Genomic DNA, 27,863 nt, shown 5'->3' on the forward strand with positions numbered 1-27,863 from the left:
AATTGACTGGGTAAATGTAAAAATTGTCCCTAGTGTGTGTAGGATAGTGTTAATGTGCGGGGATCGCTGGGCGGCGCGGACTCGGTGGGCCGAAGGGCCTGTTTCCGCGCGGTATCTCTAAAATCTAAAAAACAAAAAAAGTACCTGGTGGAAATCTAAGCGGCTGAAGTGAGGAAGTGCAAACTGAACAAGTCAGGATAGACCCTGGGTCACTGGAACTACCATGCAGCAATACTACATCACCCATGGCGCCCATTTTGGGCAACTTGGACAACCACACAGTTGGTTCCCACTGAGCACATCTCTCGTACTCCTGGTCCAATGTAACCGTGCTAATGTGCTGTGCAGGCTGTCCCCAGGTTACAGCAGTGTTCCGTTCACAAGAACTGTTTGCAGCCCAAATCGTTCGCAAGTCAGAAATGCACCTGCAAAACCGAGTTCCCACTCGGCACAAGATGCTTGCAGAGATGGGTTGATCCATATGTTGCTGGGGAAGGATTTCAAATCTCATTTTACTATTCATAATAAGAAAGGTGAGATTAACAGGCCACTCGAGTCTTCACCAGCCATTCGATCACGGCTGATGTTTCTTCCCTCTCAACCCCATTCTCCTGGCTTCTACACCTAACCTTTGACACCCTTACTAATCAAGAACCTATCAATCTCCGCTTTAAAAACACCCAATGAATTGGCCTCCACTGCCTTCTGTGGCAATAAATTCTACAGATTCACCACCCCACAAACTTGTTGTTACAACCTGGACAGGTGTAGATGCAATGATGATGGTTCCCCTGACAGGAATGTCCAGAAGCAGGGGTCACAGTGTCAATGTAAGTCAACCAGTTAGAAATATAGAAAATAGGTGCAAGAGTAGGCTATTCGGCCCTTCGAGCCAGCGCCGCCATTCACTATGATCATGGCTGATCATCCAAAATCAGTACCGAATTCCTGCTTTTTCCCCATGCCCCTTGATTCCTTTAGCCCTAAGAGCTAAATCTAACTTAAAATTTAGGACTGAGAAGAAATTTCCTCACCCAGAGGGAAGTGAACCTTTGGAATTCTCCATCCCATCTTTCAAGACTGAGATAAAAAGACTTTCAGATATTAAAGGTATCAAGGTACAGGAAAGTGGGACTAAATCGCAGACGATCTGATTAAAAGGTAAAGTGGACACGAGTAGCTCCACTGCCTACTCTTACTTTTATTTCTTATGTTCGTACATTTTTTATCATCAGATGCAATTTTTTTATCATCCTGTATTTGAGATAGATTGCTATCAGGATTTCATTGGTTACAGATTTTATCGCCAAACAATTTCCAGATGGCGACTGTATCAGGTTTGAATCTTTCAACGTCGATTTATCACCCAAAATTATATATATGATAGGCAAAAATGTCTCCACTAAGCTGTTTGCAAACTAATTTTCATCAAAGAACAATGCAATAAAAGTACACATTTTCAAAATCACATGCAGCATGATGTTCAGGACTTCTTTGCTGCAGCAGCCAAGCTGTGGTCAACATTCAAAGAGGACTTTGAAAACTGCCTCAGAAGGCAGTGGAGGCCAATTCTCTGAATGCATTCAAGAGAGAACTAGATAGAGCTCTTAAGGATAGCGGAGTCAGGGGGTATGGTGAGAAGGCAGGAACGGGGTACTGATTGACAATGATCAGCTATGATCACATTGAATGGTGGTGCTGGCTCAAAGGGCCGAATGGCCTACTCCTGCACCTATTGTCTATTCTATAACACTTGGAAAGATTACAGTTCCGAGGTTATGGAGAAAGAGTGGCTGAAAGATTAACTGTGTGGCCCTTTAAGTGAGGAGAAGAAGCATGTTCAGTCTAGAGGCCTCTTTCCATCATTCTGTGATGACTCCTTCATGTTACAAAGGGAGCTCACATGTAACCTCAAGAATGTTTCAAATAAAGGTCCAAACCACAAGGTGGCCCCAGGTTAAAAAGCTAGTCTGTATTGAATTAGTTGATCTCAGCTGGTGAGGGACATTACAAATGACCTTCATCCAGTTCGCCAGGTTTTCTGCCACATGACCTCTGCAGTTAAATAGTTTCATTGATACTCAATGTGAAGTCAGGAACTGGATGCCACCTGGCACCACTGGATATGTTTTTCAGCAGGTTTTCAGGATAAGAGGTCAAAAGCTGACAAGAAAACAGGAAAAATACATTACTACATGACTTGCAATGAAAGCTGCATTATTGTCTGCAGATGCATGAAGACAAATTTACTGTATGGAATGTGTAAGAGATTCAAGAATCTAGAGTGTATAAGTGTTGTATGTACTAATAATAAAACGGTGAAATTCTTGCTGCAGCTTATCGAACTCGTAAACACAACTGCACACTGATAATATTTTGTCATCAAAAATATAATAAATCAATATTATGGTATTATGGGTTTGTGCAAAAACCCAAGTCCGTGTTGCAACCAAAGGCAGTCCATAGAAGATCATAGTTGCTGAGGTTAATGTGTGTGTAGTGTTCGAGAGCATAATCATTGCTGGGAAGCAGCTGGTCTTGAAGCTGGTGATCACAGTTTTCAGGGTCCCTTACCTTCTTCCCATTGGTGGTAGGAAAATGAGAGCACGACCAGGTTGCTGTGGGTCTTTGACGACATTAGCTGCATTTTTGAGACAGCGCCTTCTATAAATCCCTTCAATGGTCAGGAGTCCGTGAGGTTTACCGTTCACTGCCATCCAGCTGCTCAGAAAAGGACAGGAAGGCCCTTCAGAGGGTCATCACGACGGCCCAGAAGATCATCGGCTGCTCACTGCCCTCCCTGGAGCACCTGTTCAGCCTACGCTGCCTCAGTAGAGCAGGCAAAATAATAAAAGATCCATCCCACCCCGGCCACCGTCTGTTTGTTCATCTGCCCTCTGGTCGACGTTTCAGGTCGATCAAATCCCGAACAAACAGACTTAAGAACAGTTTTTACCCCAGGGCCATACGAGAACTGAACACTACCTTCTGCACTAGGCAACACTGTAAAAAAATCTTTTGTACTTAATATAATTGTATTTATTTGTTTTTGCATTTATTGCATATATGTTTTTACGCACCGTCAGGATTGGCTATTTTTTAATTTCGTTGTACTCGTTGCAATGACAATAAATGAATATTATTATTATTATTATCTATTTTATTCTCGGGCGTTTGAGTTGACAACTAGTCAGTATGCTCTCTAATGTACACCTGTAGAAGTTAGAAGAGAGTATTTGTTGACATACCAAATTTCCTCAATCTTCTCAGAAAGTAGTGTCGTCGATGAGCTTCCTTTGTGATTGCATCCCTTGTGTTTAGTCCAGGACAGATGATCAGAGTTATACGTGCCGGGGAACTCAAAGCTGTTCACTCTCTCCACTGCCGTCTCATCGCAGAATCCATTGTGGATCCCTGGCATTCTCCTTCTGAAGTCAAAAATAAGCTCTTGGTCTTGCTAACATTGAGAGCAAGTCCTGGCACCATTCAAATAGATTTCCAATCTCTTCTCTGCACTCTGACTCGTCGTCATCCATTATTCGTCCAACAACAAAAGTTGGTGTTGGAGTTGTGTCTGGCTACATGAGTATAGAATGGAATGGAATGGAATACTTTATTGTCACATGTGACGAGGCACAGTGAAATTCTTTGCTTGCATACACAATGTATACAAATAGCGGCCACCTACAGTGCTGACAAAGTTACAAAGTACGCCGGCGCCTCTTTAGTTTTCTTCCCACCGCCCACAGCAGTTCCCCCCACACTGGGTCCTCCGTTGTTCTTCCCTCTCCCTCACAGCGGCTCCTCCACGTTCTCATCGACCGTGGGTCGACCTGCGAGGCATCGCCGCCACGGCCGCGAGGCTTCACCGCCGCCGAGGCCCCATCGTCGCGAGGACTCACTGTAGATCAGTCACTATATTCCTGATCCATGACGGGTATTCGTTTTAGACTGTTCCTGGAGTATCTTATCCAGCGCATGCGTGCTATCGAGGTTCAGTCAGACAGGGAGTGATCCGGAAGAATGTAGGGGCTTTGTCTACGGTCTGCAGCCTCGTGGTTAATAAAAGCTATTATAAAGTTAAACAACTTGTTGTTATTCACACAACTTCATACACGCACGGCCACCGCCGCCGAGGCCTCACCGCTGCCAACGTCCCACTTCACGTGCTTCCGCCTCGTCCATTGATCGACGGCATCATCGGCCGCTGCACCGACCTCTCCACCAATGTTGCCGGGTCCTCATTGGAGGCCTCCGTGGTGTCGACCCGGGCCCCAGCCGCGGGCTCCGTCAGCCGCTCCGCCGACCCAACCCGCGGGGCGAGGCTCCTCCAATCGAGAGAGTAGTGCAAGGGACTGAGCTCATCAGGTGCTCTTATGTGGAGGAATTGAGTTATCGAGGAGGAAGTATTGTTGTCAATTCAGACTAATCGTGGTCTGCCAATGAGGAAGCCAAGCATCCAGTTAGACAGGGATGAACAGACACTCAGTTCTCTGAGTCTGGTTGCAAGTTTGGATGCAATGATGGTGCTGAATACCAAGCTGTAATCGTTGAACAGTCTGACCTACATGTTCTTGTTGTCCAAGTGGTCCAGTACAGAGTGGAGAGCCTGCTGAATAGAGAAGATTGTATTCTCCACATTGTTCATAAGCTAAGGGACATCAATGTTCTCCCAATGCTGTAAGATTCTGATTTCATGGCGTGTTACCAGATGCCCACCGCTAGGGGATGGGGAATGATACACGTCTAAAATGATACTGATGAGGCCATTGTGGGATCAGCGGACTCGGTCATAGGTGGGCAGGGGGTCTTGGCCGGAGTTGAATAGATAACTGGGGAGTTCGTGTCCTCCATCATTTATCCTGAACTTTCCTGTGCACTTGATGAACGAGGTTCTTAATACCATCCTAAATGCTCCTCCATTTTGAGCCGTCATGGTCCAGAAATTCAGATTAGTCCATGACTTTGTTACATTTTTAAGGAGGCATTGAGAACAGCCTTAAATCTTATCCTCTCTGCACTCAGTATTAATATGTTAGTTTAGGAGAGATTACTGATGCAGGTTTGCTTATCCTGCCAGTGTATCTGGATGATCTTGTGGAAAAAGGTGGAATCTGGAGATATTCCACATCTCAGAAGACTCAACTCCAATTGATTAGCTTAAGGAAAAAGGAGATATGATCTCTTTGATCATGTACCAATTCATATTTCAAAGACAGACACAAACTATCAGGGAAGTAGTCTGAAATATCAGTCTGAAGAAGGGTCTCTACCCGAAACATCACCCATTCCTACTCTCCAGAGATGCTGCATATCCCGCTGAGCTACTCCAGCATTTTGTGTCTGTCTATACTGTAAACCAGCATCTGCAGTTCCTTCTGACATATCTCCTTTATTTCAGTCTGAAGAAGGGTCCCAACCCAAAATGTCATCTGCCCACTTCCTTCCAAGACCACTGAGTTCTTTCTGTAGTTCATTTTTTGTCATGGCCAAGGAAAGTATTCATCAAAGATTCACATGCACCTCCTCTAACCTCATGTACTGCATTTGGGGCTTGTGATGTGGCCTCCTTTATATCGACAAGACTAAGCAAAAACTAAGCGACCGTTTTGCCAAACACTTGCGCTTGGTCTGCCTAGGCCAACTGGATCTTCCGGTTGCGAACCATTTTACCATATTAGTCAAGATAAAACTGTCCGATGAACTTCTCGGCACCAGAAACGTGGCCTCTCTTGTGTACTGCCTCGGTGAGGTTTGCTGTACGATATTACCAGGTTGTATGCAAAACAATGCATTTCACTGTACCTAGGTGCATGTGACAATAGAGTATCATTGAATCCTTCCCATTCCCATAGCCACTTTTCTGTCCTGAGTCTCCTCCATTGCCAGAGTGAAGCTACACGCAACATAGAAACATAGAAAATAGGTGCAGGAGTAGGCCATTCGGCCCTTTGAGCCTGCACCGCCATTCAATATGATCATGGCTGATCATCCAGCTCAGTAGCCTGTACCTGCCTTCTCTCCATACCCCCTGATCCCTTTAGCAAAAAGGGCCACATCTAACTCCCTCTTAAATATAGCCAATGAACTGGCCTCAACTACCTTCTGTGGCAGAGAATTCCACAGACTCACCACTCTCTGTGTGAAGAAATGTTTTCTTATCTCGGTCCTAAAAGACTTCCCCCTTATCCTTAAGCTGTGTCCCCTGGTTCTGGACTCCCCCAACATCGGGAACAATCTTCCCGCATCTAGCCTCTCCAACCCCTTAAGAATTTTATATGTTTCTATAAGATCCCCCCTCAGACTTCTAAATTCCAGCGAGTACAAGCCCAGTCTATCTAGTCTTTCCTCATATGTAAGTCCCGCCATCCCAGGGATGGCCCTGTACAACTGCAGCAGAACCTCCCTGCTCCTAAACTCAAATCCTCTTGCTATGAATGCCAACATACCATTCGCTGCCATACCAACCTGGAAGAACAGCTTAGGTAGCTTGCAACCCAATGATTTGAACATTGAATCCTCCTATTTTAGGTTACAACACAAACCTCCATCCCTCTTTGTGCACCCCCTCCTGTTCCCTGTGCCCCACCTGGGTGTGCATCCATTTCTCCAGCTATCCCATCCCTTTCCCCTTTCACCTATATCCCTTCCTCATTTTCACATATCACCTTCTCCTCACCTTACCCTACACAGCCTTTCTGTGGCCTTTGTAAATTTCCCCGGTGTGGGACGAATAAAGGAATATATTATTATATTATATTGTCCAGTCATCTGCCAATGAACCTCCCACCTGTATCCACTTATTGCTGACCAGGCTTTGACCCAGCCTCACCTTTTATCCCCCCGCTACAATCAGTAGAAAGAAGGGTCCCAACCCAAAATGTCGTAGAGTGATACGGCGTGGAAACAGGCCCTTCGGCACAACTTGTCCACACTGACCCAGCTACACTAGTCCCAGCTACACTAGTCCCACCTGCCCACATTTGGTCCATATCCCTCTAAACCTGTCCTATCTATGTACCTGCCAAACTGTTTCTTAAACATTGGGATAGTCCCAGCCTCAACTACCTCCTCTGGCAGCTTGTTCCATACTACCACGACCCTCTGCGGGAAAAAGTTACCCCTCAGATTCCTATTAAATTTTTTCCCCTTCACCTGAAATCTACATCTTGTTCTCGATTCCCCTACACTGGGCAAGAGACTCTGTGCATCTACCCGATCTATTCCTCTCATGGTTTGAAACACATGTACATGTCATCCAACCATGATTTCCAGCAACCTTGCCTGACCGTCGAGTTACTGCAGCACTTTGTATTTTTATTCATCGACGTACTTTGGATATAAATAGGAAAAAAAACACAAATTGCTGTATTTTTAAGTTAAAATAAACTGATATTGATACTTTTCCCAGCTTCAGATCTCCACAAAATGACTCAAGACCAATAGCGTGATTTGAGTGAATACAGTAAAAGAAGAAAATGTTATAGACAACCATTATACATTACGTAAGAACTCATAAACAAGATAAGATTAATGCAAGGCAATATGTTTCGGTTTAGTCGATAAGGAGTACAGTTGACCAGAAGTCTGGTAAACACACATATTGCCCTCAGAACACTTGCATTCAAAGGATCTCAATTTCACGCCTCATCTATAAGGCAGCACCTCTATGATTGCAGCATTTCTTCAAATGTCAGCCTACATAATGTGCTCTCTCTCTATTTTGACACTTGATTCTATGAATTTCACATTTAGAGGTGAGACTGTTGCCAGATAGCCAGAGAGCTGCAACTCATTTACAGAAAAATTGTTATATTTTCTCTCTCTGGGGATCTTATATTTGGAGTCTCCCTTCAAACCAAAGAGTTGCTCAATTTATGCTAGATATGGGAATAAACAAACAGATCTGTGGGAAATCTCTATCATGATTTTTGAGCCAGGAGAATTTTGTGTTGGCTGTCTGTGCATCGTTACTTGTTATTTATTTACTGTTGTAAAACTGGCTATTGCTACTTTTGTAGGTCTCTAAACATTATCGACAAAGTCCCGACGAATGGATTGGAAGCGCTTCTATGGTTAACCTAAAATATTAATAAACAAAACATTGTGTACTCAGCATCTACATCATAAATTGATTGACGAGGAATACTTCTTTCAACAACCGTTTGACTCCAGAAAACTACACAACAATAACTAAACTACGATCTATGGACTGTATTTGGTTGCACGATTGACAATAGACAATAGACAATAGACAATAGGTGCAGGAGGAGGCCATTCAGCCCTTCGAGCCACCACCGCCATTCAATGCGATCATGGCTGATCATTCTCAATCAGTACCCCGTTCCTGCCTTCTCCCCATACCCCCTCACTCCGCTATCCTTAAGAGCTCTATCCAGCTCTCTCTTGAAAGCATCCAACGAACTGGCCTCCACTGCCTTCTGAGGCAGAGAATTCCACACCTTCACCACTCTCTGACTGAAAAAGTTCTTCCTCATCTCCGTTCTAAATGGCCTACCCCTTATTCTTAAACTGTGGCCCCTTGTTCTGGACTCCCCCAACATTGGGAACATGTTTCCTGCCTCTAATGTGTCCAATCCCCTAATCCCCAATCCCCTAAAACGGCACACAGTACTCCAGGTGCGGTCTCACCAGGGCCCTGGTGAGACCGCACCTGGAGTACTGTGTGCCGTTTTGGTCTCCAAATTTGAGGAAGGATATTCTTGCTATTGAGGGCGTGCAGCGTAGGTTCACTAGGTTAATTCCCGGAATGGCGGGACTGTCGTATGTTGAAAGGCTGGAGTAATTAGGCTTGTATACACTGGAATTTAGAAGGATGAGGGGGGATCTTATTGAAACATATAAGATAATTAGGGGATTGGACACATTAGAGGCAGGAAACATGTTCCCAATGTTGGGGGAGTCCAGAACAACTGTAGAAGGACCTCTTTGCTCCTATACTCAACTCCTCTTGTTATGAAGGCCAACATTCCATTGGCTTTCTTCACTGCCTGCTGTACCTGCATGCTTCCTTTCAGTGACTGATGCACTAGGACACCCAGATCTCGTTGAACATCCCCTCTTCCTAACTTGACACCATTCAGATAATAATCTGCCTTTCTATTCTTACTTCCAAAGTGAATAACCTCACACTTATCTACATTAAACTGCATCTGCCATGTATCCGCCCACTCACACAACCTGTCCAAGTCACCCTGCAGCCTTATTGCATCTTCCTCACAATTCACACTACCCCCCAGCTTAGTATCATCTGCAAATTTGCTAATGGTACTTTTAATCCCTTCATCTAAGTCATTAATGTATATCGTAAATAGCTGGGGTCCCAGCACCAAACCTTGTGGTACCCCACTGGTCACTGCCTGCCATTCCGAAAGGGACCCATTTATCCCCACTCTTTGCTTTCTGTCTGTCAACCAATTTTCTATCCATGTCAGTACCCTACCCCCAATACCATGTGCTCTAATTTTGCCCACTAATCTCCTATGTGGGACCTTGTCGAAGGCTTTCTGAAAGTCGAGGTACACTGACTCTCTCCTGTCAATTTTCCTAGTTACATCCTCAAAAAATTCCAGTAGATTTGTCAAGCATGATTTCCCCTTCGTAAATCCATGCTGACTCGGAATGATCCTGTTACTGTTATCCAAATGCTCAGCAATTTCGTCTTTTATAATTGACTCCAGCATCTTCCCCACCACTGATGTCAGACTGACTGGTCTATAATTACCCGTTTTCTCTCTCCCTCCTTTCTTAAAAAGTGGGATAACATTTGCTATCCTCCAATCCACAGGAACTGATCCTGAATCTATAGAACATTGAAAAATGATCTCCAATGCTTCCACTATTTCTAGAGCCACCTCCTTAAGTGCCCTGGGATGCAGACCATCAGGCCCTGGGGATTTATCAGATTGACTTCAGGGTTTTTTACACTAACATTGGGATTACTAAATTATTGATCATTGTTTATTATGTTATGAATATATGTTCTGTTGTTGGTACATATGACAATTAAACATTCGGGACTCTTGAATTAATTTTACCTTGAGGTTTGATAATTGTTGCACGAAAAAAACTGAACAATGAACAGCCAATTCCCAAGGTAGATATCTTATCCCAAGTATGGCAGATAATCACAATGGACTTGTGTTGCACATCAGATAGCCCCAAGATGTCTTAAAGCAGACCATAACAAATTAAAGACTTACAAAATATAGACTGGTGTTTTAGTTTAGTTTAGAGATACAGCGCGGAAACAGGCCGTTCGGCCCACCGAGTCCATGCCGACCGGCGATCCCAGCACATACACACACTGGGGACAATTTACACTTATACCAAGCCAATTAACCTACAAACCTGGTCGTCTTTGGAATGTGGGAGGAAAACAAAGATCTCGGAGAAAACCCCCTCGGTCACGGGGAGAACGTACAAACTCCGTATAGACAGCACCCATGGTCAGGATCGAACCTGGGTCTCTGGCACTGAAAGGCAGCAACTCTACTGCTGCACCGTGCCACCCTGTGTTGTAAAACATGAAGCTGAGTTATACATCCAAAGTTCCCATAAATAGAAAAAAAAAAAAAATTTGTGTTTGATAATGTTGTTTTAACATAAATATTGACCAGCGTTAATCTGAGAAATCCAGCTACAGCCAAAATTGTGGCACTATGGGGACTCAACTGGACAAGTGGGGTTCAGCAAGGGCAACAGAGGTGAGAGATTTGATAGTGAGGGACCTGGATAGATGTTTCCGTAGCAATGTACATGAATCCAAGATGGTATATTGTTTCCAGGGTCAATAATGTCACAGAACAGTTACAGGGCAATCTGATGGGGGGAGGGAAAGTTTAGTTTAGTTCAGAGATTCAAGTCAAGTCAAGTCAAGTCAAATTTATTTGTCACATACACATACACGATGTGCAGTGAAATGAAAGTGGCAATGCCTGCGGGTTGTGCACAAAAAGAATTACAGTTACAGCATATAAATAAAGTTAATAAGTTACTATTAGTGTCGACAAAAATTTAGTCTCTGGGGTTATAAAAGTTGACAGTCCTGATGGCCTGTGGGAAGAAGCTCCGTCTCATCCTCTCCGTTTTCACAGCGTGACAGCGGAGGCGTTTGCCTGATCGTAGCATCTGGAACAGTCCGTTACTGGGGTGGCAGGGGTCCCTCATGATCTTGCTTGCTCTGGATCTGCACCTCCTGATGTATAGGTCCTGCAGGGGGACGAGTGTAGTTCGCATGGTGCGTTCTGCCGAACGCACTACTCTCTGCAGGGCCATCCTGTCCTGGGCAGAGCTGTTCCCAAACCAGACTGTAATGTTGCCGGACAGGATGCTCTCTACAGCCCCAGAGTAGAAGCAATGAAGGATCCTCAGAGACACTCTGAATTTCCTCAGTTGTCTAAGGTGGTAAAGGCGCTGCTTAGCCTTACCCACCAGTGCGGCAATGTGTGTTGCCCACGTCAGATCCTCTGCGATGCGGACTCCCAAGTATTTAAAACTGCTCACCCTATCCACAATAGACCCATTTATCTCCAGTGGCGTGTACGTCCTTGGATGTTTAGCCCTTCTGAAGTCCACAATCAGCTCCTTTGTTTTAGTGACATTCAAGAGGAGGCTCTTGTCCTGACACCAGAGTGCCAGATCAGCCACCTCCTCCCGGTAGGCCTTCTCATCGTTGTTGGAGATCCGGCCCACCACCACAGTGTCATCAGAGCAGTGATACAGAGCAGAAACAGGCCCTTCGGCCCACAGAGTCCATGCCAACCATTGATATCCTGCACACCAGTTCCTTGTATTCCACTTTTGCACCCTACACATTAGTTGCAATTTATAGAAGCCGGCCTACAAACATGTACGTCTTTGGAATGTGGGAGGAAACCGGAGAAAACCCACGCGGTCACAGGGAGAACGTACAAACATGTACGTCAGCCCCTATAGTTAGCCCCCATAGTCAGGAGCAAACCCGGGTCTCTGTCACTGTAAGGCAGCAGCTCTAACGCTGTGCCACTGTGCCGCCCGAAAGGGCTTATCTTTGTGCCCGAATGCCCTGCAATAGCTAATAGAGAGAGGAATTGTAGGTGAAACTAAAGATTGTTTTGGTAGAGAGTCAGTACAGAGGGACTGAATGGCTTCTTTCTTTGTTGTAATCATTTCAGTCTCATATCACCAGCATAGAATTTATGCAATTTATCTTGGACAGGTTTTGATTTGGTGGATAGTTGATCTTAAGTCTACAGCACAAACATGTCCATGATTTGCAATTTATAGAACCTAAGTAATGATTAAGATGTCTGACATTACGGTTATGATAAAACTAAATGTTATTTCTTGGTGGCACAGTGGCGCAGCGGCATAGTTGCTGCCTTTCAGCGCCAGAGAACTGGGTTCAATCCTGACTAAGGGTGCGATCTGTATGGAGTTTGTACGTTCTCCCTGTGTCTCCGTGGGTTTTCTCTGGGTGCTCCGTTTCCTCCAACACTCCAAAGACTCAGGTTTGTAGGTTAATGGCTCCTGTAAATTGTCCCTAGCATGTAGAATAGTGCTCGTGTACGGAGTGATGCCCGGTCGGCGCAGACTCGGTGGGCCCAAGGGGCTGTTTCCACGCTATATCTCAAAGTCTAAAAAGTAAAGTAATTTAAAAGGGGGATACCAGCAAAAAATAATGGACTTGACTTCTGGAAAATACTGACAGAAATCTCGAATTCCATATAACAGAAAATAATGTCAAAGTAGGTAACATGGCCTTAATTATTGCATAATACGGAATAAGCATTTGACAGCAATGTTTGCATTGATGTATGCAGAAAGAGCAATTAGCTTGTCATCAGCACCATATATTTAGTTATTGTCACAAAAGGCCTTTTGTCTGGTGTATTCACCAGGATTCACTAGGATTCCCACTTTAATAACAGAGCGAGACAACTTTAAATACCATGAATTTCCTGTCAGTATTGTACAAAGAATTCAGAATACACCATGAGGGGAATATTAGAAAATCTATCATTTGTTTCAAAATCACACTAGAATGTTTCCATCAGCTGCCAAAGTAAAGATCCGTAGGACACAGTTCTAATGTGCAACTTCAGAAGCAGCCGTAATGTCTTTATTTTTATCATCTGGATTATCACTCATAAAAGCACAGGTCTTTCGCTTTGAATAATGATGTTATTTGAGACAATGACAAGCATCTTTTAAACGTCTTGCAGGCTTCGATGCCAGATGCATGTGAAGGATTATAAATTAGGTGAGAGAACATGCTCATAAGATCCAGTCCTAAGGATAAGGTGACACACATACACAGTTAGTCCTAGAGAAAAACAAGTAATACATATTCCCAGAATTCAGAAATGGGGAAGTCTTTAAATCATTTAGGAGTGTTAGTGTTTAGCAGCCTTGTACAAGCAGTAATCCATGTCTGGTAATGATTTAGCATTGTGAAATCCACCACAAACCATTGGGAATATAACAGAGGCACACGGAAGTCTTAACAGTGAGGCTCGTTAATGGCATTTTTAATATAGGCAAATTAAATTGTATTTGAACCTGGGGCTTGCTGCTTTTCCTCTTTTAAAAGGCTGATGTCTTACTGATAACTTTGAAGACAGCATAATTCCAGTAGAAGTGGATTCTGTCAAAGAATAACATTTATTTGAATTGAATAAAGAAAGTAATCTTCTGTTTAAAAAAATGAGCGCAAAACCTCTAATTTGCACATCTTTTGATGTTTTCAACAAAAGAGAGCACGGTTTCATTTATTCTTGAGGATTCTATCAGCTGTAGAATGCAAGGTTTGTAGATTTTTTATATTATTTCTGTTTATACAGTTATATTTTTAATTTATTCTGGATATAGATTCCATGTCAGTTATCTGCAGAGTACACTCCTTTTATGTTGCTCTTGACGGTAATTGGTATTGGCATAAAAGGAGCCCATCAGTTCAAAAAATACACCTACACAGGTGTTGATCAATTGATCATTACACAGAAAGGCTAGCGGGTATGTACATAGTTTTGCAGTTGGAAATTGGTTAAGACTGATTAAAGATTAATCATTGTATGAAGCACACTGATGAATTAATGAAGGAACACCAAATGGTTAAGATTTTTTGTCAGTATAGCTTCATACAATGCTTGTGCTGAAACAACAAGAAATGTGTAGGAAGGAACTGCAGATGCTGGTTTACACTGAGGATAGACACAAAATTCTGGAATAATTCAGCGGGACAGGCAGCATCTCTGGAGAGAAGGAATGGGTCTGAAGATCTCAACCCTAAATGTCACCCATTGCTTATCATCAGAGATGCTGCCTGTCCCGCTGAGTTACTCCAGCATTTTGTGTCCATCTTCGGTTTAAGCCAGCATCTGCAGTTCCTTCCTACACATTTGATCTACCATGAACTTTATATAATCATAATCATCATAATCATACTTTATTAGCCAAGTAATTTTTGCAACATACGAGGAATTTGATTTGCCATACAGTCATACCAATAAAAAGCAGCAAAACACACAAAATACATTTTAACATAAGCATCCACCACAGCGACTCCTCCACATTCCTCACTGTGATGGAAGGCAAAAAAAAAAGTTCAATCTCTTCCCTTCTTTGTCCTCCCGCGGTCGGGAGCCTCGAACCTTCCATTGACGGGATGATCTTGGCTCCCTTAGCTGGAGGTTGGGCCCTCCGCGTTGGGGCGATCAAGCTCCCGCATCGGGTGGATCTCAGCTCCCCTGCGCCGGGCCATCGGACTTCGGGTCGGAGCTATGCAAACCTCTTGCGACTTTGGAGCTTCCCGACATCAGCCTCTACCCGAGACTGCGAGCGCCTCGATGTTGGAATCCACAGGCCGCAGTTGGAGCGTCGATCCCAGGCAAGGGATCGCAGGCTCCGATGGTAAGTCCACGACCCCGTGGTGGGGCTCAGTCCGCCTCAAGCAAGGCTTCCAGCTCCATGATGTTAGGCCGCAGAGCGACCGGAGATACGATCCGGAAACAATCGCATCTCCGGCAAGGTAAGAGATTGAGAAAAAAGTTTCCCCTGACCCCCCCCCCACCTCCCACATAAAACAAAGCAGAGAACATTAACACATACTTTTTTTTTAGAGATACAGCGCGGAAACAGGCCCTTCGGCCCACCGAGTCCGCGCCGCCCAGCGATCCCCGCACATTAACACTATCCTACACACACTAGGGACAATTTTTACATTTTACCCAGTCAATTAACCTACATACCTGTACGTCTTTGGAGTATGGGAGGAAACCGAAGATCTCGGACAAAACCCACGCAGGTCACGGGGAGAAAGTACAAACTCCGTACAGACGGCGCCCGTAGTCAGGATCGAACCTGAGTCTCTGGCGCTGCATTCGCTGTAAGGCAGCAACTCTACCGCTGCGCTACCGTGCCGCCCACTTTAAAACACACTAAAAATAACAAAAAAGACGAAAAGACAGACAGACCGTTGGCGAGGCTGCCATCGCTGACGGCGCCACCCGGATATAGGTTGCATCATTTAATTTGGTTTGCATTATTATAGTTTGGTTATCCAGTATTACTGATAATTTATTGTATTATTGATTATTGTGTATGTATTTGTTGTGTTGTTGGGTTATTGTGCCAGTGAAGCAACAGCAAATAAGAATTTCATTGTTCGGTGCATATGACAATTAAACTAGTCACAGAATGGCAAGCAGTGATTAGTGGGGTACCGCAAGGGCCTTGCTTATTTTGGCTACTTTTTAAATGATGCTGCAGTAAACAGTGCGAAGTGCGATTTGCATTAAATGCATTTGACCACCTGCAGTACACATCTTTGTTTAAATGTCTGTGAAGACTCCTTTGGCCAATTCACTCTATCATTTTCTTTGTCATTTGCAGTCGCAGCTCAATGGGAACTGAGCCAAATAAGATCTCTTCCACTGTGACTGTTTGGTTTGATGTGAAAGCTGCCCAGTGCTTTAATTGGCTTCTCCACAGGACACCTTCAATTAGCACCTCATTATAACACAGACATTGCACTTCAGCATAATCAGTCTCGGAGAGTGACATTGCAAAGGACAAAAAGGCAGAAATTCTGAAACAATTCCAGCCCTATGAATGGGATCCAGGAATCTGTGCAATCAACATGATAGTAGACCAACAATTTGCTTTTCTGTGGATTATACCCTGGTGTTGAATAGCTCCATGTTTATTTTAATTAATGTAAATATTACATGCAAGTAGTTGCATGATTCATTGTCTAATTGTTCGCTCTCGTTATTAATCTTCTTACTCGAGAATAATAAATAATTTATGATTTGTTTTAATTTTTCTTATTACGAATGCATCTGCAGCATCTATCTGCAGTCTCTATCTGCAGGATATATCTGCTCCTATATCTTCCCTATATGAAAGTGTAAGAAAATAACTGCAGATGCTGGTACGAATCGATGGTATTTATTCACAAAATGCTGGAGTATGGCGAGTCCGAAACTTGCTAGTTGTAGACGAAGTTTATTGCAGCCGCAATACACGAATACAGAATCAAAACAACAAGTTACAGGACAACCAATATAAACTTACTGTCTTCCTTGAAGACTTCGCCGAACTGGCTAAAACGGGCGCCAAACGCGCACCTGACATCGCTGGCCAATCAGCGATGTCGTTTGCTGGACCAATCCTCATGGTCGCGTTCCCACGTGACCTCGCTGGCCAATCCGAGGGTTCGACGACCTGGACCATTCTCTATGGTCGCTACATGACCCCCCCCAGAACCCGAGGTGCGGAACCTAGCAGGGAGCCGGATTTCGCGACCATAACGAGTACGGAGAGGGACAGCCTGAACCACAGGAGCCGGAGGTTCCGGACTTGGTGGAACAGCCGGAACGGGAGGTTCTGGAGGAACTACCGGAACGGGGGGTCCTGGAGGAACTGCCGAAACGGGGGGTCCTAGGGGAACTGCCGAAACTGGAGGTCCCGGAGGAACTGTCAGAATGGGGGTTTGTGGACTGGGCGGAACTAACGGAGGTCGGCCTCTTCTAGGGGTTTGACCGACCAGGACTGGTTGATCTGGGTCCAAATGGGCAGGTTTAAGCCGGGACACCGAGACGAGTTCACTCTTGCCGCCCATGTCTAAGGTGAAAGTAGCCGTTCCCTTACGTAAAACCCGAAACGGCCCTTGATAGACCCTCTGCAACGGGGCGCGATGGGCATCTTTACGCAAAAAAACAAACTCACAGTCCTTCAGGGAAGACGGTTCATGTACCATGGGACACCCATGACGTGAAGTCGGCACTGGAGCCAGGGAGCCCACCCGTTCCCGGAGAGCTGCTAACGCTGATGGGACTGTAGGGAGCAGGGCTGAAGTGTCCGGAAACAGATCTCCAGGTACTCGAAGGGTCGAGCCATATACCAGCTCTGCGGACGACGCACCGAGATCTGGCTTAGGAGCCGTCCGGATGCCCAACAGAACCCAAGGGAGTTGGTCTACCCAGTCTGGGCCTTCAAGCCTTGCACAGAGGGACGCCTTAAGTTGGCGGTGGAACCTTTCTACGAGTCCATTTGCCTGGGGGTGATATGCAGTTGTGGGTTGCAATTTGGACCCGTACAGTTCCGCCAGCGCGGCCCAGAGGGACGAAGTGAACTGTGGTCCTCTGTCAGTTGTAATAACTGCCGGGACCCCGAAACGAGCTACCCAGTGAAGGGCCAAAGTCCTAGCACAAGACGCTGACGAGATATCACACAATGGGAAAGCCTCTGGCCACCGGGTGAACCGATCCACCACCGTGAGGAGGTGGGTGTAGCCCCGGGAGGAAGGCAAAGGCCCGACCAAATCCACGTGGATGTGGAAAAAACGAAAAGCCGGGACTTCGAAATCCTGTACAGGGGGCTGGACGTGGCGCTGGACCTTAGCGGTCTGACAGGGCACGCAGGAACGTGCCCATCCCGCTACCTGTTTCCGCAGGCCATGCCAGACAAACCTCGCTGCCACCAAGGCAGAGGTGGAGCGGATGGACGGGTGTGCCAGCCCATGAATAGCATCGAAAACCCGGCGCTGAAGGGAGGGCGGTACTACCGGCCTGGGGCGAGGAAGAGAAACATCGCACCAGACTTTCGTGCCCTCCGACCCACAAGCTACCTGGGCCAACTTCAATCCCGAAGTGGTGGACTGGTACGTCGAAACGGTATCCGCCAGGAGCTGTGCCTCCGCGAGCTCCTGGGGATCCACTTCGCAGTCCACCGCCGAAATAGGGGGAAAAGCAGGTCTAGACAGGGCGTCAGCAACGGCATTCAGCTTACCCGCGATATGACGGACATCTGTGGTAAATTCTGAGATAGCAGTCAGGTGCCGCTGCTGGCGGGCCGACCATGGGTCAGACAATTTCAAAAAAGCAAATGTTAATGGCTTGTGGTCCGTAAATGCCACAAATGGGCGGCCCTCGAGGAAATACCTGAAATGACGGACAGCTAAATGGAGAGCTAGAAGCTCTCGGTCAAATGCGCTATATTTCAGCTCGGCCGAATTTAGTTGCCGGCTGAAAAACGCTAAAGGCTGCCAACGGCCACCAACCTGCTGCTCCAGAACCCCGCCCACCGCCACGTCAGAGGCGTCAACCGTCAGGGCCGTGGGGGCGGAGGGGCTCGGATGGACCAGCATGGTGGCGTCTGCCAAGGCTGCCTTAGCTGCCGTAAAAGCCGACTCTGCGGCCGGGGACCACAACAACTCTACCGGATTACCTGCAAGGCATTGGAAAAGTGGGCGCAGGACTCGCGCCGCTGCCGGAACGAATCTATGGTAGAAATTAACCATGCCTACGAACTCCTGCAGCCCTTTTACTGTGGTAGGCCTGGGGAAAGCCCGGATAGCCTCCACCTTCTCTGGCAAAGGGACAGCGCCGGCAGAGGTAATTCTGTGACCTAGAAAATCGAGAGCAGGCAGGCCGAATTGACATTTGGCGGGTTGAATAATGAGCCCGTGGTCTTGGAGCCGCTGGAACACGGTCCGCAAATGGGCCTGGTGTTCTTGCACTGAGGGGCTGGCTACCAGGATGTCGTCTAAATAAATAAACACAAAGGGTAAACCCCTGCCCACGCGGTCCATCAGTCGCTGGAAAGCCTGTGCCGCGTTCTTTAAACCGAAAGGCATACGCAACCATTCAAACAACCCGAACGGAGTAATAGTTGCAGTTTTTTGTATGTCCTCCGGTCGCACCGGAATCTGATGGTATCCTCGCACCAAATCGATTTTGGAAAACACCACCGCTCCTTCCAGTCCAGATGAAAAGTCCTGTAGGTGCGGTATGGGGTAGCGATCAGCCGTGGTGACAGCATTGAGACGCCGATAATCGCCACATGGCCTCCACCCCCCAGATGCCTTGGAGACCATGTGTAACGGCGAGGCCCACGGGCTGTCGGACTGACGAACAATTCCCATTTCCTCCATCTTCCTGAACTCCGCCCGTGCCACCACCAGTTTGTCTGGCGGTAGTCTCCTGGCCCGAGCGAAAACGGGAGGGCCTTCAGTGCGGATGTGATGGACTACACCGTGCTTAGCTGAAGGTGCGTCAAAACGTTGGACGAGCAGCTCTGGGAACTCTGCCAGAATCGCAGCATACGAGTCGGGGGCCGCGACGACGGCCTGGACAGTAGGGCTGGGCGAGGAGGCGATTGTCGGAGCGACGTGCTCGTCTTCAGCAGCGGGTCGGAGGTCGTTACCGCGGACATCAGGAACCAGTGAAAAAGCCCAGAGAAAATCTGCGCCCAGGATCGCTTGTTTGACGTCGGCTATGATGAATGGCCATTCGTACGTGCGGAGGCCTAAAGCAAGGGACATCTTCCGTGTGCCGAAAGTGCGAATTGGGCTGCCGTTAACCGCGATGAGGGTGGGACCTGTCTTACCCGATCTGGTTTCGAGGTCGGTCGGCGGCACTATGCTGACGATGGCTCCGGTGTCTACCAAAAATTCTGTGTCCGTGAATCGATCATGGACATAGAGGCGCCGGTTCTGGCCAATCGTAACTGCCCCTATGTACGATCGGCCGAGGCATTTCCCGCGAAGGTACAAGGCAAACGACAGTTGCGGGATTCGTTACCCCATCGTAGGTGATAATAGCACCAGCTGCGCTTGTGCGGATCTTTTTGGCGGGCTTTCGGGGAATTGGCGGGAGACGTGGCGCCATCTTTCCGTCGCTGTGGCGTGGTCACCGATGTCGAGACTTTGTTGATGGAATCACTGGCCTTGTTTTTTCCCGCTATGAGCGCGTCCGCTTTCGCTGCATATGCTTCGGGGTCCTTAAAAGAACAATCCGTAAGCAGCAGTCGGACGTCCTCGGGAAGTTTCTCGCGGAATGCCTGTTCAAACATCGGGCAATCCGTATGCTCACCGGCTAGCACCATCATTTCAGCCATGCGGACGGAAGGCAGTTGGTCTCCAAGCTCCGGTAGGTGCAGAAGTTTTGCCGCACCACCATGCTTATTTAACCCGAAGGTTCGCAGTAATGCCTTCTTCATGGTTTCGTATTTTTCTTCCGCAGGTGAAGTTATGATAAACCGCATCATGCGCTTGGTTGTGTCCGGCGATAGAGCGCTGACGAGGTAGAAGTACTTCGTGGAATCGTCCGACACCTTCTTTATGTGGAATTGAGCCTCGGCGTGGATAAACCAAGCTTGCGGTGCGTACGTCCAAAATAACGGAAGATGAACGCCTGCCGCGCCTGACTCCGGTGTGCCCTGCTCGGTCATCGTCAACGAGGCGTCGGGTTCCTGCTCAGTTGGTGATCGTCCAGATCACGTCGGGGTCACCAATATGGCGAGTCCGAAACTTGCTAGTTGTAGACGAAGTTTATTGCAGCCGCAATACACGAATACAGAATCAAAACAACAAGTTACAGGACAACCAATATAAACTTACTGTCTTCCTTGAAGACTTCGCCGAACTGGCTAAAACGGGCGCCAAACGCGCACCTGACATCGCTGGCCAATCAGCGATGTCGTTTGCTGGACCAATCCTCATGGTCGCGTTCCCACGTGACCTCGCTGGCCAATCCGAGGGTTCGACGACCTGGACCATTCTCTATGGTCGCTACAGGAGTAACTCAGCAGGTCAGGCAGCATCTCATGAGAGAAGAAATGGGTGACGTATCGGGTCGAGACCCTTCTTCAGACTCGTCTGGAACCGGAGCTGGAAACCCCGAGGCAGAAGATGGAGGCGCAGGCAAGTTCCAAGAAAGCAGATGTGGCTGTGGTAGCGAGTCTGTGTCAAAATGTGGTCGTAGAGCAGGAGGGCAGTAGAAATCACAGAGGGGGAGCAGCGAGAGAGCATGTTGCTAATTTACTCTCGTCGAAGAGAGGAGGAGAACCTCTTCAAAGTAGACATACCTTGAGGAGAAATCGCAGTGGAGCAACAGGTAGCGTAAGAAAATAACTGCAGATGCTGGTACAAATCGAAGGTATTTATTCACAAAATGCTGGAGTAACTCAGCAGGTCAGGCAGCATCTCAGGAGAGAAGGAATGGGTGACGTTTCGGGTCGAGACCCTTCTTCAGACGGAAGATATGAAATATGTATTTTAAATTTCCTCATCTTCCAATTGATAACACTTCTTAATTATTGATAATGTAGCTGGGCCCATAAACTGCTAACAAACACAGAGGTATCTGCATGTGAAACTGTCTTCAGTAATCTTCCTTAAGATTACGAATTTTGCATTGATTTGTAACCGATGGTGTAGCATTTTACTTGCGATATCATTACAAACAGGTCGGGGGAGGGGGTGGGGCGAGCCTTTGTTTCAAGAATACAGAGGGCAGGCCAGGAGCGGCACCAAATGTACTTAAAACCTAGTAAACAACCTAGTGAAGGTGCAACAAAGGACAGCATGTTTACTGAACAGCAAGATAGCATGTGAAAGGCAAAGCTTAGTGATCAAAGCTTTGTAGTCCTGCCATATCTGGTCATAAATGGTGATAGGCAATTAAACAGCTAACAGGAGGAACAGGGTCAAAGAATATCCCCATCTTACACGTTAGTGGGACCCACTATGTATGTGGCTGAAGGCAACATTGAAGCATGTGCAATCACGTTCATCAGAAGGAAGGTTCAGCTTGAGATTGCCACCATCACAGAAGCTAGTTTTAAGTCCATTCAATTCAAACGCATAATAACAAGAAATGGCTGAGAGAATTGGACACCGCAAATGCCATGGCACTGATACCACACAGCTGTAATTTGAATACGTACTCCAGAACCAACTAACCCAGGTGTGCCCTGCCAGAAAAGCCAGGATAAATCTCATCTGGATAGTTACCGCTCAAACAGTAAACAGTCTGTTCTCAATCATTACAAATGTGACATCAAAAATGCTTTCAAGTGGCACTCGTTGACTACTTTTAACTAAACTGGACCAGAACCAAATTCTTCAGACCGTTCTGAAGAAGGGTCTCGACCCGAATCGTCACCCATTCCTTCTCTCCAGAGATGCTGCCTGTCCCGCTGAGTTACTCCAACATTTTGTGTCTTTATCTTCCTGCAACCTATAAATACTACATGGTTTCCAAGGCCTGGACTGAGAAAGACAGCAGTCCTTCTGACAATTTGAAGGTGCTGTTTATTTTACCTTAGCGGGTCCTGTCCCGCTAAGGCACTCCAGCATTTGGTGTCTATCTTCGACAACCTCCGCCTCTCTGTCTGAGTGCTTCTACAACAACACTCAAGAAAGTCATCGCCATCCAGGACAATTCTGTCAATTAAAGCACCGGACATCTTTCTCATCAAACACTTGACTGCCACCTCATCTACACCATATTTACTCATTCCCTACACCACAGGAACATTTTTACTGCAGTGTGTCCTATCTACTACATTGACTGTAGTTATTCACCCAGGCTATTCATAAGTTCTTGAGTGATAGAAGTAGAATTAGGCCATTCGGCCCGTCAAGTCTACTCCGCCATTCAATCATGGCTGATTTATCTTTCCCTCGTAACCCCATTCTCCTGCCTTCTCACCATAACCCCTGACACCCGTGCTAATCAAGAATCTATCTATCTCTGCCTTAAAAATATCCATTGACTTGGCCTCCACAGCCATCTTTGGTAATGAACTCCACAGATTCACCACCCTATTCAAACTGCATCATTCAAAGTCATGACTTCAACCAATGAGAAAGATAAAAAGATTTTGTCACACTGATGTTTTTCTATCCAAATTGCACATTTTTGTAACTTGGAATATATCATCATTCTTTCACTGTTGCTAGGAGTAAGTTCTGGGCCTTCCTACCGAACCACAGTGTGGGAACACCCACAGCAGAAGTGCAATGGTTGGAGAAGGTAGCCCACCACCATCTTCTCAGAGACAGTTGGGGATGGGCTATATATGTTGGCCTTGATAGCTGTAAACACATCATGAAAATTAAAGAAGTTAAAAAGAAAGCGGGTCAGATACTCCAAGCAGGGAAAGAATACCATCCAACTTTGCCGTGATTTGTAAGATACTGGGCCAAGACATCATGTAAGAAAATAACTGCAGATGCTGGTATAAATCGAAGGTATTTATTCACAAAATGCTGGAGTAACTCAGCAGGTCAGGCAGCATCTCGGGAGAGAAGGAATGGGTGACGTTTCGGGTCGGTGGCCCGAGTCCTCAGGCCGCCGAGGACAAAGGGGGGTGTGTTGGAAGGAACTGCAGATGCTGGTTTAAACCGAAGATACACACAAAAAGCTGGAGTAACACAGCGGGACAGGCAGCATCTCTGGAGAGAGGAATGGGTAACGTTTTGGGTCGAGACCCTTCTTCAGAAAGGGGAACCCGGAGTGGAGGGCTGCCGAAAACTAATGGGGGGGGGAGGGGAGGGGGGACTATTGGGGCAAAAAAAGGGATACTTTGTAACTTTGTCAGAGCCCGCTGCATGGCCACTCTTTGTATGCCTAGGTACGCAAAAGAAAGCATCTCAATCTCAGTCTCTCATTCTCAATCTCACGTCCTTCAAAGGAAGAAGTCCATCATTGATCAGAATCTGAACTCGACCATGGTACCAAACTGGATCAGAGGCTGGGTGTTCTACGGCAATCCAATAAATGTCAAAAGCTTGTAGCTTATATCAAAATCAAATAATTTAACCACAATAAAATAGACATCCATCAGTCTTGCCAAGACATATGATCTGGATCATAAGATGCCCACTCAAATTCATTAGGTACATATTAGTCACCTATTGCCCATATAGTCAAACACTAATTAAAATAGACAATAGGCAATAGACAATAATTGCAGGAGTAGGCCATTCGGCCCTTCGAGCCAGCACCGCCATTCAATGTGATTATGGCTAATCATTCTCAATCAGTACCCCGTTCCTGCCTTCTCCCCATACCCCCTGACTCTGCTATCCTTAAGAGCGCTATCCAGCTCTCTCTTGAATGCGTTCAGAGAATTGGCCTCCACTGCCTTCTGAGGCAGAGAATTCCACAGATTCACAACTCTCTGACTGAAAAAGTTTTTCCTCATCTCAGTTCTAAATGGCCTACCCCTTATTCTTAAACTGTGGCCCCTTGTTCTGGACTCCCCCAACATTGGGAACATGTTTCCTGCCTCTAACGTGTCCAACCCCTTAATAATCTTATACGTTTTGATAAAATCTGGAATCTCCTTCAATTATTAAAATTGTGTATATTCTTTTTACAAATCTTGCTGAACTCTCAAAGTGCTCAATTACAGTGAGATTTTGACTTTCTTTATGAAGTAATTTAAGATCTTTCAACAAAGGAGAATGATTTTTTGTAGTTTGGGGGCGCTTTGAAAAATTGAAATAAAACTACAAGGCAGGTATGTAAATCATTTAATTTAATTTCATATGTGAAGAGTGTTGTGTTTTTTTATTGTTAGTACATAAGGCTGAGATTTGCAATGTAGCAAATGTAGTGGCCGAGCCAAATGAGAAGAAATGTGTTAAAAGTCTGGTAAAGGATATGCACTTTAAGGATGCTCCAATAGTTTTTCTAATGTGTAGGAAGGAACTGCAGATGCTGGTTTACACCGAAGATAGACACAAAATGCTGGAGTAATTCAGTGGGTCAGACAGCATCTCTGCAGAAAATGAATAGGTGACGTTTCGGGTCGAGACCCTTCTTTAGACTGATGTTTCTAATGTTACAGCTCGGCATATCCTTCCATGAGGCCAAGTGAAACGAGGGAACATTGTGGTTTAACAAAGAACACAGAAAGAAATGCAAGAACAGCAAGCATAAATGAGGTGCCAACTCGGTGGACAACATGAATGTTGAACAGTATAAAAGTAGGAAAATAACTGCGGATGTTGTACAAATCGAAGCGAAGCTGGTTCAGTTGGCGCAGCGGTAGAGTTGCTGCCTTACAGTGAATGCAGTGCCTGAGACTCAGGTTCGATCCTGACTACGGGCGCCGTCTGTACGGAGTTTGTACGTTCTCCCCGTGACCTGCCTGGGTTTTCTCCGAGATCTTCGGTTTCCTCCCACACTCCAAAGACGTACAGGTATGCAAGTTAATTGACTGGGTGAAATGTAAAAATTGTCCCTAGTGTGTGTAGGATAGTGTTAGTGTGCGGGGATCGCTGGGCGGCGTGGACTCGGTGGGCCGAAGGGCCTGTTTCCGCGCTGTATCTCTAAATCTAAAAAAAAATCTAAAAATGCTGGAGTAACCCCTAGATGCTGCCTGACCTGCTGAGTTACTCCAGCATTTAGTGATACCTTTGAACAGTATAGGCGTCATGTCACAGGCAGAGCATCTCATAACCAATCAGTGTTCTGCAGTATTGATGTACGAGGCGGTGAATAATAGATATGTGAGTACATAAACAACAGGAAATAAAGCATGCACACACAGCTTCATACTCTATATGAGCAACACAATCTAGAGGTGATAAGAGGCCAGGAACTTTTGTATTACAACACAATACAATACAATACAATATATCTTTATTGTCATTGTACCCAGGGGTACAACGAGATTGGGAATGCGCCTCCCATACGATGCAATAATTTAAGTAATTTACACATCATACAGCGATCGAGCAGGCCTTTTGGCCCAACTGGTCCATGCTGACCAAGTTGCCCAACCGAGTTACTTCCACTTGCCTATTCATGCCACCCATGTTCTTTTCTAAATTGTTAACAGAAATAACAAAAATCAGTGGACTGGGCATTTGTCAATTACCATCTTTAAAAGGCCTTTAAAAGGAACAGGAAGTGGCAGCGCTGTGCAGCAGCTTTGGCTCACCTGCAGTCCGTTTGCCTTTTGTGTTTTTTTGTGGTTTTTGTCTTAATTGTAGTGTTTGGATGTGATTTCGTGTTTTTTGTGGTTGGGTGGTATGTGGGGGGGGGAGTATTAAAAAATCCGTACGGAGTCTCTTCTGAACGGAGACGCGACCTTTTTTCTGGGTTGTGTCTCCGTTCCCGCTGCGGCCTACCATCGGCCAAACACCTGGAGCTGGTGGCCTCCAGCTGGGACCACCTGGGGCTCTGGTTCGCAGAGCCCGCGGACTGTACTCACCACCTGCGGAGCTGGCTGCCTTCGGAGGCTGTGGTGGCGCTGCGAGTGCGGCTGCGACTCGCCTTCAGAGGCTCCGGAGGCTTCGGCCGCGGGCCGCCTGGACCTCGGAAGCTTGCAGGCCCCTGAGTGGGGGCCGACCTCGGCAGCTCTGGCAGTGGCAGCGCCTTCATCCGTCCCGAATCGCGGGGCTTGGGTCGGCCCGCTGCGGACCTTCACCGTCCGGCGCGGCTTGAAATAGGCCGCAGGATTTTCTCCGCCCGGCGGGGGCTTCGATGTCGGGAGCCCCGACGTGGCAATTTCAACAGCCTGACCGCGAGAGAAGACGACAGGGAAGAAAAAGACATTCTGGCCTTCCATCACAGTGAGGAGGTGACTGGAGGAGACTCACTGTGATGGATGTTTTTTTTTGTTTTATGTTGGTTTTGTGATTGTGTGTGTTATTGCTTTATTTTTATTGCTTCTTATTGATGGACTGTGGGTAACGGAATTTCATCCAAAAACATGTTTTTGGATGACAATAACGGCTATTCTATTCTATTCTTCTTCTATTCTTCTGTCACCTGCTATAGCACCCATCAGCATTGCTAGTTGCAAACAAGTATTTTCTTGATTCTCAAAGTCTTGCTCTTAATTAATAAAGAATGATCCAGGAATATGGGTGCATGCACCATCTACAATAAGAAGATAGACACAAAATGCTGGAGTAACTCAGTGGGTCAGCCAGCATCTCTGGAGAGAAGGAAAGGGTGACGTTTCGGGCCAAGACCCTCCTTCAGACCCGAAAAGTCACCCATTCCTTCTCTCCAAAGGTGCTGCTTGTCCCGCTGAGTTACTCCAGCATTTTGTGTCTATCTTCGATTTTAGCCAGCATCTGCAGTTCTTTCCTGTACCATCTACAAGATGCCTTGCATAGCTTACCAAGACTACTTCAACAGCGAATGCAAACCTGCAACCTCAACCACCAAAATAGACAAAGGCAATCATGTAACTTCCATGACCTCCAAACTTCTCTCCAAGTGACACACCATCCTGAACTGGCAGTACATCATCACTGCCAGTCATATGTTTACTCGTCTTATTTTAATATCTCAGCAGAGGGTCAAAAAAACATTAGGCTGATAAATTAAATTGGAGGATTAGAAAGGAAGTAAGGAAAATATTTTACTCTGGAACTCTCTGCCTGAAAGAGTGGCAGTGGGGGAAATGCTCATCACATTTAAAAAATACCCTTTACACATAAAACCTTACAGTTTAACAAAAATGGCTTGACACCCTATTTTCAACAGTGCTTCGGTTTGTGCAATAAATATTAGCTTGCCAGAGGCATGCACGCAGCACAAATGGTT

General features: G+C 46.2%; 1 protein-coding gene across 2 annotated transcripts in view; it reads right to left on the reverse strand.

The window, feature by feature from the left end:
* xrcc4 (X-ray repair complementing defective repair in Chinese hamster cells 4) overlaps positions 1-27,863 on the reverse strand; it is a 373,772-nt gene that overhangs the window by 75,986 nt on the left and 269,923 nt on the right. The window lies entirely within an intron of this gene.

This window comes from Rhinoraja longicauda, chromosome 3 (genome assembly GCF_053455715.1).
Source record: "Rhinoraja longicauda isolate Sanriku21f chromosome 3, sRhiLon1.1, whole genome shotgun sequence".
Taxonomy (NCBI): domain Eukaryota; kingdom Metazoa; phylum Chordata; class Chondrichthyes; order Rajiformes; family Arhynchobatidae; genus Rhinoraja; species Rhinoraja longicauda.